The following is a 14,689-nucleotide window of genomic DNA, read 5'->3' on the forward strand; positions in this document are numbered from 1 at the left end:
CCTCTTAGTGATCCTAGTATTCCAATAGTATTCAATTTTTCAAGCAATTATTTTCTTTACTTTCACAATTCACATCTCTACACAAATATGATAGTCTTAATATCAATCATTCTTGAATGACTTGTCCCTATTGTGTGCATTGGTTAGACATTAAGATTGCCTTCTTCTATGTCTTATATTGCCATCCCACACAATTAACATTGCCTTCTATGTGTTATATCATCATCCCATGGTTCTTGTAATCACAAACATAAGTTTAAAAGATGACTACTTCATATGTCAAAAACCTTATGGGCAAAAATTACCTAATGTCAAGTAGACATTAATATCGGCTACTAAAATCTTAACAAAGAATAATAAATATATTAAGTTATCCCAGACTCTTCTGAAGATTCTGCATGATTGCTTTTTTTGTTTTGTTTTGTTTGGCTTCCAACTTTCTCTTGAAAATCTTGTTCAATGACCTAATTTTTTTATTTATTCTAAACACTTGAACTGATGCCTTTGCAGGGCTTTCCATTAGTATTGATGTGATCATATAACAAAGCATTAGTTTTTCCTCTTTGGCTAAACATAAAAACCTTATGTTATAATGTCACAAGAATTATAAAGAGACATACTCTATAAGACTAGGGTTCATAGCCTATGGCTTGCTACATTTCTACATCACCATTGTTATAATTATATAATCTATTGGAATTACTAAACAACACAATTGCCATGATGGAGGACTCTTCTATCATAACTACCATAGAACACTATCATACCTACTTTCCAAAGTAGGCATACACTGACTGCACAAATTCCCAAACACCAAAGTTCCCAAAATTCCCATGTTCGGTGCTTGGGATAGAATTGGTCAAACTTATACATCCCTCTAAACCCCTATTCCAAAGATCCTATGGATCTTACAAGAATATGGCTAATTTGAAGGGCTTCCATAAACAATAGACTTTTGGAACATCAATGCTTTGAAGCAATTATTTTCTTTGCATTGGATCTTTAGGTACGTCAAAGAAACATTGGACTATGGTCTGTGGTATCCAAGGTATAACGATTTCACTCTTATTGCTTATATTGACTCTGAATGGGTAGGTTATCTTGATGACAAGAAAAGTACTTTAGGTTCAACATTCTTTTTGGTTAATAGACTTGTGTGTTGGCAGAGTAAAAAACAAGAATTAGTATCAATGTCAACAATAGAAGCAAAATATATTACTATTTGTTCTTGTTGTACACAACTGCTTTGGATGATGCAAACTTTGTTTGCTATGAAGGTAAAAGTATCTAAAACGGTCTCAATTTTCCATGACAATAATAATGCAATTAATATTTCCAAAAATCCATTCATGCACTCATGAACCAAGCATATAGATATCATATATCATTTCTTGAGGGAGCATGTATTAAATGGTGATGTTTTAAAATATGTTTGAAAGCTTGTGACAATAGGTAGGGGTCTTATCCCTCTCTTCTATCACTTAGCTCCTTCCAATGTGGCTTGGTTCCAGGGTGAGTTCTTACTGGTTTATTATTTCTTTTGTAAAGTTTAATTTTTATGTTTATAAAGGTCATTATACCAACAATTTGATGGAGGATGTTGCTATTTGATACACTGTGGAACATGCTCGTGCTCTTGGGTGGAGCAGGCTCATTTGTGAATCAGATTCATAGGTGCTAGTGTTACCTATTTTCGCTACAAGCTCAATATGCCTCAGAAGGAGAAAAAAGTACTAAGTATAAAAATAAAACATGTTTTTGTCTAACTTGTTTGCTTCATGTGCAGATACAGGAAAGGTAAAATATAGCATGTGGGTTAAAATGTGGCTCCCACGAGGGCTAAGCCTAGCATGTTGATGGAGATGAATGTTACAAATATAGATAGATCACATAAATGTTCATGCTCCATTGAAAAATTCATTTTTAAATTTGGAGAGGCTCAAAAACTTTCAGGTAAAAGCAAACTGCAAGGGTCACGTGATAGAGGAAAGGCCCAAGAAGGACAATTTATCCCACATTGGCCACACGGAGGAAATTTATCATATTTATATGGAAGGCCACATATATCCTTAGTGTCAAAGCTTACAAGCTTTTGAAAAGGAGCAGTTCAATGTTGGTGGGCCTCCCACATGCACTCGCATCTCAAAGCGGCCAAATTTTGTAGTGAAAGGGCAAATTAATAGGTGAGCAGGTTGCAAAGGATCTGATGGCCATCACTATACCATTATGCGAAAGTGCTTGATTGTTAATCACCGTGACTTAGCGACTAGTGAGGTGGCATCTAGGTGGAAGTTGAAGTGGCACCTAGGTGGATCAAGTAGAAAAATACAGGTGTGCCACGTGGTGACACCATGGCATAAGAGAGAGCCTCTTAGATTGGTTAAAAGATGAATAGGTTCCTTAAGATCCAAGGGCTATCGATATGTCACGATGGGAAGATAATCGCCAAATACTCCCCGTGACTTGGTGACAAAGCACATGCCGAAAAGGGAAAGTTAAAGCTTGAGCAGATCGCTGAGATCAATGGCAGATCAAGGAAGATTAGACGGTGGAGTGAAATTCTGGGGCTATCCATGACTGTCATTGTACCATGGTTGTGAAGTGCCTATAACGAATACCCTCGCAACAAGTGGCAGGTCAACTGGTGCCGAGGTAGACTCTGAGTGTATCACAATGTGACACATGGTGACATGCATTACGATAGGTGGCATGTCATCAAGGTGAATGTCAAACAAACCTTCACTGCAATAGATCTCTAAATGGTTTCACCAAATGCATCGGTTTCATCAAAATAATATATATTGATGAAACTGTAGTTTTGATGAGACATAAAAACTGTTCGCCGAGGGAGGTAGTTTGGCCAAAAGGCTGATGTCGAACAAACCAAAGTAAAATGGTGGGCCTGATGGTGTTGAGGTGGCAGATGAGGCCATGCTCAGGTGGAAAACTAGAGATTGACATGTGGCACGGATGCTTAGAGAGACTAAAGACTGAGCAGATTCAGGAAAGATCAACAGTAGTCTGAAAGATCTAACAACCATCACTATATCGCTATAGAAAAAGATCATCAGTTATCACATTGACTTGATGAAAAAGTACATGCATAAAAGGTGAACGGCTAAGAGGTTAAAGATCTAGCAGTTTGAGGACAGATCAACAGTCGTCGCTATACTACATGATGAATATGCTCGCGGGTTATCTCATGTGACTTGGCGACTGGCAAGGTGGAAGTTGAGGTGGTCGTCCAGGTGGGCTCAGAATGAATGAGGATGCACCATGTGGTAGAGAGAATATGAAGAACTAAGTCAGAGCAAGTCCAGATGGCAGACAAAGTGGACCCATGAGCAAATCAGAGGCTGATATGTGGCAAAAGTCTACAGATGAGTGGATATATATATTTTTTAAATCAACTTTGAACTTGAACTTTGAACCAGTTCAAAGTGGTTCAATGATTCAAATTTCATTATTGTGGCTCATTCCCATGGGCCTAGGATGAAGAGAACAACATGAGAGATAAAAGCAAAAAGAAGAGTGGTTAAAAGCTGACCATGTTCATGAAGATCTGAGGGCTGTCACTATACCACAATGAAAAGGTGCTTATTAACCCTGGCAACATAGCAAAAAGTCGTCAGTAGTCCCAACTATTTTCGTTATGTGTTGACAGTTAATGCAGACAGCTAAATCAATTGGTCAGGTAACCAGTAGCGTCCAGGTGAACTCAACATGAAATGATGTGAAGTTGTGTTCAATTTGGCTACTCTTTTTTGCAGTTTTGGAAGAGTTTCTCTCTCAGTTAAGCCCCCTTATTTTGAGGAAAAGATTAGAATTAATGATAGTTGATTCATCTTGGAGCCTAAAAATTCAAAATTTGAATTTCTGCAAGTTTTTTTATAAGGGATTGTTTTTCACTCTTAAAAAAGGGGAGAGGTTCTAGAGTTCGAGAGTTCAGGAGTTTTGAGATTGTGTAGCAGAAGATACTCAGGCTCCTATAACTCATTTTTAGGAGTTTTTCCAGATTTGTAATGCAGAAAGTTCCTTGTTTTTCAATAAAGAAGCTGAGTTCCTCCTTAAATTTTTTGTGGAGAAATTCTAGAGTTCGAGAGTTCGGGAGTTTTTGAGATTGTGTAGTAGAAGATACTCAGGCTCCTGTAACTCATTTTTAGGAGTTTTTCTAGATTTGTAATGCAGAAAGTTCCTTGTTTTCAATAAAGAAGTTGAGTTCCTCCTTAAATTCTTTGGTCTAAGTGTTATGATTGTAAGCATTTTGATTAAAATTCTATGATTCTTTTGTAGAATCCTTCATTTTATCTTAGTTTTTTAAGATGCTTAAGGCTAAGGTACATGTTATAGTGCAGGTCTCTGATTGTGTATATGATTTTGTTGCATCAAAATTGTGAAAAAATTATTATTCTCCTTTCTGTGAACACCAGTAAGCTTGCCTTTGAAGAGAATCATTTATGCAAACATGTATGTTTGAGTTGTGAGTTTAAGCAATTTCATTAAATGGTTATCTTGTGGATTTGTAAGCACTTTGCGGGTCTTTTATCATTTGTGGATCACGTAGCAGTAGTTAATTATCAATTTTATGCATATCCTTCTTCCCTTTTCTTAGAAATTCATTTAAGTTATTTAGGTGATCAAATAGGAAGCCGACCTATAATCTGGAGGTCTTCTCTCATAATAGGATACCCACAGCCTGAGAGTAGTCCAATGTGTCACTGGATTGTAGGAATTTCAAGTTTGCATCGAGTGCAAATCCATGTGACAACAGCTAGTTCATCTATTGACTTGACAACATTCAAAGGATGTTAGATGGCAGTTTGTCTTGGATGTTAATCAGATTCTTAATTTGTGTGCTTCTTTGAATTATATTACTTTCACTAATATCCTTAGAGAGTGGAATGGAGTCATGGATTGTCTCACCAAATGGGGTTCGAATCAAATGAAAAACTAGAATATTGTGGATAAGGGTCAATTACCTTTGGGTTTGTCTCAACAGCTAGATCACCTAGTGGATCTTGATAGGGCTGTTTGATGCCCTTGCTTTGTGTTTCTTCTTGTTTGAATAAATTTTAACCCCTCTTTTATTCAAAAACTTCTTACTGCTCCCCATTATCATTGATGTCAAATGGGGAGATAAGGAGAACACTTGCATTCATTGCAATTATTTGTTGTGGTTGTTTTGTTGATTGTTTTATGAGTTGGGTTTTGTTTTACTGTAGATATTGAATTCAATACCAAAGGGGTACTTTGTTAGCTTTAGCATGCTTGTCATTGATGTCCATATGTGTGCTTGACAGGATGAGTTGATATTCATATGTGTTCTTGACATGATAAGTTGATTTTCATATGTGTGATACTATATAGTCATGAATACATACTAATATAATTTACTGGTTAACTTTGACCATCTCTCAATTTTCAGAAAGTTCGTTGTAACTCTGATCTTTTTTGGCGAAGGACTGATTTTGATGTGATATCTGGGTTCAATAGGACTCTTTAGCATTTTGTAGAAAGTGTTCTTCTTACTGATGTCTAAAGTTTGGTTTGATGTTGCTGACATCTTGGTGACAAGAAGTCTCTTTGACGTGACCTTGGTGTTTATTAAGATAGTTAAAACGAGTAGCCAAAGTTAAGTTATTTCACCAACAAGTCATATCTTGGTGTAACCTTAATGAGTCTTTTCGACAAAGGATAGTTCAGTGTGACATATGTTTTCAATAAGACTGATTTAGCCCTTAGCTGTAGTCACATTGTCATAGCGATAAGCTAAGTTTGGTGAGACTTTACAATGGTCATGAGGAAGAGTGGTTTTTTGGTGTTACTTAAGGGTTCGACAAGATATGTTTAGTAGCAAGCCAATATTATGTACTTTTGCAGATAAGGACTACTTTGTTGTGATAAGTGTTTGGTGTTGGCGACAAAGGGATTGATTTTGGTGTACTATTGATTTTCAGGGAAGCCATTTTGAAACATTGCTGCAATATAATCTTTTGTCGATAATCTTTGGGATTAAGTGGGACCACCTCTAAATTTTTTTTTTTTGACCTGCTGAGTTGGATGTCGAAGGTTGGTCCAAGCTAGAGCTTTGGGTGCTCAATGTGAATTCTCTATGACACTTTATTAGTAGTTGGAAGCCATGGAAACTAAATCGAAATGGTTCCGGAAGAGATATAAATTTACGAAGAAATATTTGAATATGATGATGGTCAAACTGATGTTCTAATTGATGGTGGTATGTTCCAAAAAACATAAAAGTTATCCATAAGAGGAGATTTATGACAGAACAGTGACTGTGCCGTCTGTTGATGTGAAAAACTACAAAATAGAGACTTTAGGCAATAAATCACTATGGCTTGTGTTGAAATAGAGTAACCCTCTGAATTGTATTGTTTTAAGTTTATAATTTGTAAGGGATTGGTGTTCCTTGGAGTGGGTGCTCCTAAAATCTTGTAAGGGGTTGGTTCTCCTAGAGTTGGTGCTTTGAAATTTTGCTAGTGAGGGGTTTTCAATTGAAATATTGGTGTCATTGTGTTGAGTTCTTGTTCTAAATCTCTTGTCTTTTATTAATACTATTCTATGACCTATTGAAAAGGTTAATCATATTGTATTAAAATTTTAATTGTCAAATGTTGGTTATTTTATTGATCATTGATTCACCCCCCTCTCAGTGATACTAGTATTCCAATAGTATTGAATTTTGCAAGCAATTATTTTCTTTTCTTTTGCAATTCGCATCTCTACACAACTATGATAGTCTTAATATCAATCATTCTTGAATGACTTGGCCCTATTATGTGCATTGGTTAAACATTAAGATTGCCTTCTTATATGTATTATATTGTCATCCCATGTAATTATCATTGCCTTCTTCTATGTATTATATCATCAACCCATGGTTCTTGTAATCACAAACATAATTTTAAAAGATGACTACTTTATATGTCGAAAATCTTATGGGAAAAAATTACCCAACATCAAGTAGACATTAATATTGGCTACTAAAATCTTAACAAAGAACAGTAAATACAGTAAGTTATCCCAAACTCTTCTGAAGATTGTGCAGGATTGCCTTTTTTTTTTTGGCTTCAGACTTTCTCTTGAAAATCTTGCTCAATGACCTAAATTTTTTATTTATTCTAAACACTTGAACTGTTGCCTCTGTAGGGCTTTCCATTAGTATTGTTGTGATCATATAACCAAGCATTAGTTTTTCCTTTTTGGCTAAATGTAAAAACCTTATGTTATAATGTCACAAGAATTACAAAGAGAGATTCTCTATAAGACTAGAGGTTCATAGCCTATGGCTTGCTGCATTTCTACATCACCATTGTTCTAATTATATAATCCATTAGAATTACTAAACAATACAATTTCCATGATGGAGGACTCTGCTGGTATAACTACCATAGAACACTGTCATACCTACTTTCTAAAGTAGGCATAAACTGACTACATAATGTTGGCTTGATGATGATTGTAATGTATTCATCATATATTATCATTGATGAAACACTCACACACACATATGATATTGTCTACCAGTATAACTTCAAGTTGTCTATACTACAACTGGTATGTTAGAGGTTATACTAAGAGGTTTATCTCTAACTGGTACTTTGTGTCAACCGATAAGTGCATAAGAGACAACCTGTGATTATACTTAGTTGGCATCAAGATGAAGATCAAGATGGAGATCAAGAGGAGATTCAAGGATAATGGTTCATATGTTTTACTCAAACCGGTATTCAGTAATTTTGTGATGAGTTAATAGCATCTAATTCTTGGTGGTAATTTTTGTGATGAGTTATGATCACTTGTCCAGATACATTGCACCTAGGAGATTGTGTTATGATTTCTTAAGGCCGTCATGAAATCATAAGATCTATGTATTAACATCGCAATGAAATATTTGATATAAGTGAAAAGTGTTCTGTTGTGTGCAAAAGGAAAAAGAGTTAAGTTGCAGAGTATGTAGAAGAGCAGTGTTGAATATGTTTAGAAGAATCTGATCAAGCAAGTATTGTGCTACTCAGAACAAATCAAACCAATCCTATTGTTTTCTAATAATTATAGCAGAATTAAATCCCCTAACCAGGTAAGATCTAACAAGATTAAATGTATAAATCCTTTAACAGGGTGATCCGTTAGTTTGGATTCAGAATCCTTCACCGAGGTTACTCCTAATAGGGTACTACCTTTAATAGGGTATAATCTTCTAATCAAGCTTTGGGATCTCTAACACGATTCACTCCTAGCAGAGCACTTTGTATACCTTAATTGGTCAGTTATCTATTACTACAAATAGTTAACTTGTGAGTTCCATATCACCATGGCTTTTACCTATTTGGGTTTTCCACATACAAACACTTTTGTTATGGTGGAAGATTTACTTTTTGTAGATGTTATATCATTTTGGATTGCATGCATTGTGTTTAAAAGCTTTATTAAGTTCATCTACCGGTTAGTGTTTGAAGTAGTTTTATTTTTGGTGTCACTAATTCACCCCCCCCTCTTATTGTTTTTCAAGTCCATCAATTGGTATCAGAGCCTAAATTCTTTGAAGCCTAATCACTTAGAAGGGAGCCTTGAAATCACCATGGGGGACATGAGCTACTTTGAGATGGCTAGAGAGCTAGAAGATAGTAGAAATTAGCTTGAAACCCTTAGGGTCAAATTGAAAGCTTCACAAGTCAAAAGGAGAGAGCTAATTGAACAAATATTAGAGATATCTAATAATAGTTCTTCAGATGAAGCTAATATTGATTTTAGACACAACATACCACTGAGAGGGGGAGGGGGTGAATCAGTGGTTCTCAAAACTTTTCCTTTCAGCTCTCCTTTGTAAACACAATAGTTGAAGGGTCTAACTTAATACAGACTTACAGATTATATAGGAGACTAACTTAAATGAAAAACATACTCACAAGAGAATATCACATAGCACCAGTATAGACGAGGAAAACCCAATATGGGAAAAACCTTAGTGAGCAATGTTGCTGGAGTTTATTGCTCCAATCCAACCCCACAATAAAACACAATTACAAAGTTTAGCACACCAACCCAAGGAGCACCAACCCCTAACTTTAGGGCACAAACCCAAGGAGCTACAACCCCTATCAGATTTATGGGCTACAACCCAAAGGAGAACCAACCCTTGCACTGAGCTACAACTCAGTGTTCACAATGTAAGCTTCAAATACATAAGTTGTTATCATGTTACAAGTGAATCTTGAAACCTTATCAAAAGTCTTACTCTATCAGTGAAGTACCTTCTCTCTTTTATCGAATCACTCTTCTCTCTTCTCTACACCTGCTGCTTCTCTATTGAATCTACACCTCACTCTCTGCACATCACCGGTATCACACTCTATCAGTATAAGAACTACCGGCTCTTCACTCCAACCAGTTGAAAGCTTCAACCAGGTTCACTCTCACTCCCACTCTCTTCTTAGATGCTCATTGAGCACTTGACTGATCTTGTTCTTACTTGTAGAAGTCTTCCACTTCACAACAACACAATATTCTCCTATTCAATAGTAGCATTCTTCTTCTTCTGTCATATACTTATTGACTGGTTTTCCCTCCAAAAACCAATTAAAAAACTAAGTGGCTAGGGTTTCCTCACCATTCTTGAGGCAAACCAAATCCAATTAGTTCTTGCAAGATCTAATCTTTCTAACATATGAATGCACAACTCCACCATGGTCGCATCTCTTGGATCATGCCTTCCCTTTCTGGTGACTTGATTTTTACCCTCATAGCTAATCCCTCGGTCAATCACAAAAGATCTGTCGTGTTGTTTCCTTCATCGCCTAGATCTTCTCAATCTCTCTTAGCTGACTTGTAGTTGTCTTCTAGACCTTGAGCCTCAAACCCCTACAATAGCTCTGCGACATGTCCCATGATTTGGGTGACTTTTCATTAAAGCTGACCAACCCTACAACAACCCTATCATTGTACATTCTACCTTTGTCCAAACATGGGTTTTCCATGTTAACTCCATGTTGACTATCTACCAGCTTGGCACTTCAAGTTAGTCCAAGTAGGATCACTGACCAACCACTCTACCAATTGCTTACTTCTTCTGGTTTCAACCATTTTACTGGTTACCTTATCTTATCTTCTCTCATCTTGACATGTCGATGGAACACACAAACCGGTATCCAGACTGGTAAATCCAAAGTATGCCCATTCCCACAAATGAGAAATCTTTTGTAGCTTCACCTTGCTTATATAACTGCTGGACTCATATACCGATCACCACTCATGATGACACCATGTTATCAACCTTCACAAGACTCCTATCTTCTTTCAGTGAGGTCATATTCCTATGTTTACACCTACTCAACCTTTCTTCATGATCGATGTTGTTTCTTTCTCTACTGATTTGTCAAGGTGACAAACACTTCAAAATTCCTCTAACTCTTCTCATGATGACTGCATCTTCAACCAGTGGGAGTCCTACTATACCGCAACCTCACAACATACTGGTTCATTCTTCTTTTCCAGTGTTGAATTGATTCAGATAACATTTTGCCTCTTCATCTCAAGCAACCACTCAAAAACACTTCTCCATCTCATCACACAAATCAGGCACTAACTTGTGTACAGATGACCTCTGAGGTCATCTTCCTTACCTTTACTATTTTTCAGCAACACAAGGTGATATCCAAGCTATCACATCCTGTACTCCTTCATAACAATGTTGCACATGCATCTCTTCTACCGGTGGTCATCCCATACTGGTTGACATCAATGACAACACAATGCCAAAAAATGATTCTTTAGCAGAGGAAGTTGAAAAGTTAAATGGTGAGAAACTGAATCTAAGGAGAGAGCTAGAAGGTCTCACTATCCACATGAGTTAGGAACTAGAAGCCAAAAGAGATGCTAAAGATCTTATCAAGGAAAGAGATCAAGAGATTGACAAGATCAAGCAGTAAAATGTCACTATGCATGAGTATTTGGTTGTTGGAAGAGAAGAAAAAGAGAACCTACAACTAGATTTGGAACTTGCAACATTTCTGAGAGAGAACCCACCAAAGCATAATGAAGATCTCACCAAATAGCTTACTGAAGCCAATGAGAAATTAGAGAAGTTCAACAAAAGTTCTACTATGCTGGAAGAACAAATTCAATCACAAAGGATGAAGGTTGATGTCTCTGGACTTGGTTTTCACACATCTGAAAAAGGTGAATCCTCTGGTACAAAGAGAAACATTCCTAAGAATTGATTTTCTCCTAAGATCAATAAGCCTACCGGTAAGAAGGTATTTAAACCTGTTTGTTTTATTTGCCATAAACCTCGTCACACTACAAATATTTGTAGAGATAAACCTAACAAAAATGCAAGTTACAATACAAATGCTAGGTATGTGTCCAAGAAATTTGAAGGTCATTTCTTCACATGTGGAATGTATGGACATAGATCTATTGAGTGTAGGTATGGAGAAAACAATCCTATACCGCACATGCATCCAAGACCAAATGGTGACCGAATGAGGAATTTTGACAACCAGGTAAACTTGAACTGGCAAAGACCCTATGACAACTGGTTTAGTACATTTGAGATGGAAAAGGTAACAAATGTTATTTGCACCATTTGTAATAACTTTGGTCATGTGGCTATGAACTACAGAAGAAGAGCAGGAAGAGGAAATACAAGACCTTGGAGATCATCTAGTATGGCCAGTTATCATTGTAACAAACTGAGGCACTTAGGAAAATTCTGTAGATCTAAAAATAGCAAACCAATCAATTCTTCTAAGGATCAGAAAGGAAAGCAGAAAGTTAATGCTGAAGAAACCAAAGAGGAAATGAATCGGATTTGGAAGAAGAAAAGTGATGACTCACATGGAGAAGAAATTGTTCCTTCACCCAGTGAAGAGAACCCTACACCGGTGACTTAAGCCTTTTTAATATGGCTAAGGGGAGCTTAATGGTCAAATTATCTCCAAACCCCTTGAGAAAAATAAGCGGTAAAAGAATTTTGAATCATGAAATTTTGGTAACTTTTTGTCAATATGTTATCAACCGGTTTTCTCCTTGAGCGGTGAAATTAGGGTTTGTAACCCTAACGAGCAAGCATTTAATACAGTATGTAAAAAGGATAAAAGTGAGTTTTTACTTTGTCATTTTTACCCTAACACAATCAAGAAAAGAAATTGGAGCGCTTCCTGAGCTAAGAAAGATTATTTGCTGTCAATTGCTGAACTGCTTCGTGATTTGTGTAATCAAGCTAAATTTAAGGTTGTAGAAGGTCGAACTGGTGTGCACTTGGGCATTTGAACTGGTAAATGGGGCAACATGCATGAAATAAGGTATTTTTTTGAACATCCTACTTCGAATCTTATTCATCTGGAATGGCATCAACTTCAAAGATTGTAGAGAGGTTAATGATTACTTCTGAGCCTATGGAAGTTGTAGAGGAAGAACAAATCATGTCATATAATGCATTGTCACAAGTTCTGAGTGGAGTTTTGGTCAAAGGTGATTTATCTAGTTATATTGATTGCAAGATAGAAGATCTAGGATCTCTATACATTTATATTCAGTTGAAATCACTTTGTGATGAGAACGGAAAGATTGAAACAAAGTATGCTAGGGTTTTTGAAAAGGGTTTTCATAATGTCACTTACTTTCTTGACGATTTTGAGGAAGAACATATTAGAATCATTTTGAGTCGAGTTCATGGAGAGAACATGTATTTAGAGAGAACTCACACAATAACTAAGGAAGCAATTCAGGTTGTAACTGGTTATTTATGAATTGGTGAAGTACCTATTCTAAGATGAATTTCAAAAGATATGGTATTCTCTTTAACCGGTTCTACTTCTGATGGGTGTGCCTTTTCTATTAATAATATTAAAAACCCTATAGTGAAACTACCAGTAATGATAATAGGCTACCAAGTATTTTACTCTAGTAGACTTAATAGTGTTCCATCTGTAGCAATTAATATAGCTCACAGAATGATTGTTGATAATGCAAATTATGATCTCTGTGAAGCTATCAGGAGTCAACTGTTTCTAAATTTGCAATCTATTAAAAAGGACAATAGTCAAAAGTTCAAATATGGTCAGCTATTAGTTAGGTTATTCTTCTATTTCTAGAACTTTCTACCAGGAATTGGAGACATTAAATAATCAAAAGACCTACTAGTCTCTGCACAAATCAAGAACAACATTAAGGCCATAAAGAGTACTTTCCCTGCAGAGATGAATAAGTATTTTAATGAATTTTAGAAAAAGATGAGCATGAGAATGAGATTACAAGAAGATGTGGTAAGACACTTTGCAAAAGACATAATCTTTACTATTACCACTAACTTTTTCTTGATGTAAGCAATTGAGACAAGAGAAGAAGAAATGGAAGACATGAGTTATGAGGTGAACTATGATCTATTGGCTGGTTATGCTAATACCCTATTAGCATATCCTAAAGATAAAAAGAAGGCAAAATTGGACATTGTCATAGTCCAAGTTGCACTGGCAGAAACCAATACCACTCCTGTTACTAATGTGAAAGGGAGGAAAAAGAAGTCTGATGAAGCACCTCCAGTGATAAACACTACAAGGGTGACTTGGAGTATCCAATCCAAAAAGGAACTGACACCTAAAGTATATACAAAGAAGAATATTTCACCAAAGAAGAGGAATTGAAAACTTATTCTCCAACCAAAATCTGAGGGTTCAGATACTGAAGAAGAACCTAAGAAGATAAAGGCAACTGATAGAGTTGTAAAGTTAGTTAAAATAGTTAAGTGCCAAAGGCAACTGTGCCTATTGATATAGCATCTTACAAGCTTAAAACCCATTTTGAAAGAACAGAGAAGACACTAGGGAGGAATAGGTTTGACAATGTCAAAGAGCATTTTGATTCCTTCACTGAAAATGAGAAAGAGCAAGTCATTCAATAGGTAATCACTCATTTGTGTCATTACAGTAGATATCCACATGAACAGGAAAAGGATATCTCAAATTCTTTGTATACTATTCTTTTGGATAAATGGGAGGAACCTATAAAATTAGAAAAAGAAATCATTGATGAGATATTTGTACAATATTTTTCTGAACTTTCTATAGATGATATTAGTGCTTTAGTTGCTCTATACAAATCTCAATTTATGTTCAAAGCAAGAAGACTGAAGTTACTTAGTGGAAAGAAGGCAATTATTGAAACTAAGACCTATTGAATAGCCTGTGAAATCAAAAGAATGGAAGAACTCATCCAATCCTCTATGAATAAGGATAATGTTGTAGATGATGTTAATTGACAGGAAATGGATGAAGAAGAGATTATTCAAGTTTATGAGGTCTACCCTATTAAGAAAAAAGATGACTCCATTATTAATGTTATTGATGATGTTCAGGACACAATTGATCTATCTAAAGACAACACTACACCAGATATGGATCCTCTTGCAATTACTAATGTCCAGGTTACCTTAGTTGAGAAACCGATAACTCAACTAAAAGTGGACAATCCACTAGAAACAACACAACTAGAGAAACCCCAATCTCCACTGATCATTTGAGTTCCTCAGAAGGAGTCTACGTAAATTTTTGTCACACAGTCCTATGAAAAGGAAACGAAGAAGAATTTAAAGAGAGCAATCATTAAGGTTGTATCCTCTGAACAAGCAAAGCAAAAGCAACTTGATGAGGATGATGATGATTCTTTAAGT

Source organism: Cryptomeria japonica, chromosome 6, assembly GCF_030272615.1.
Source record: "Cryptomeria japonica chromosome 6, Sugi_1.0, whole genome shotgun sequence".
NCBI classification, from domain to species: Eukaryota; Viridiplantae; Streptophyta; class Pinopsida; order Cupressales; family Cupressaceae; genus Cryptomeria; species Cryptomeria japonica.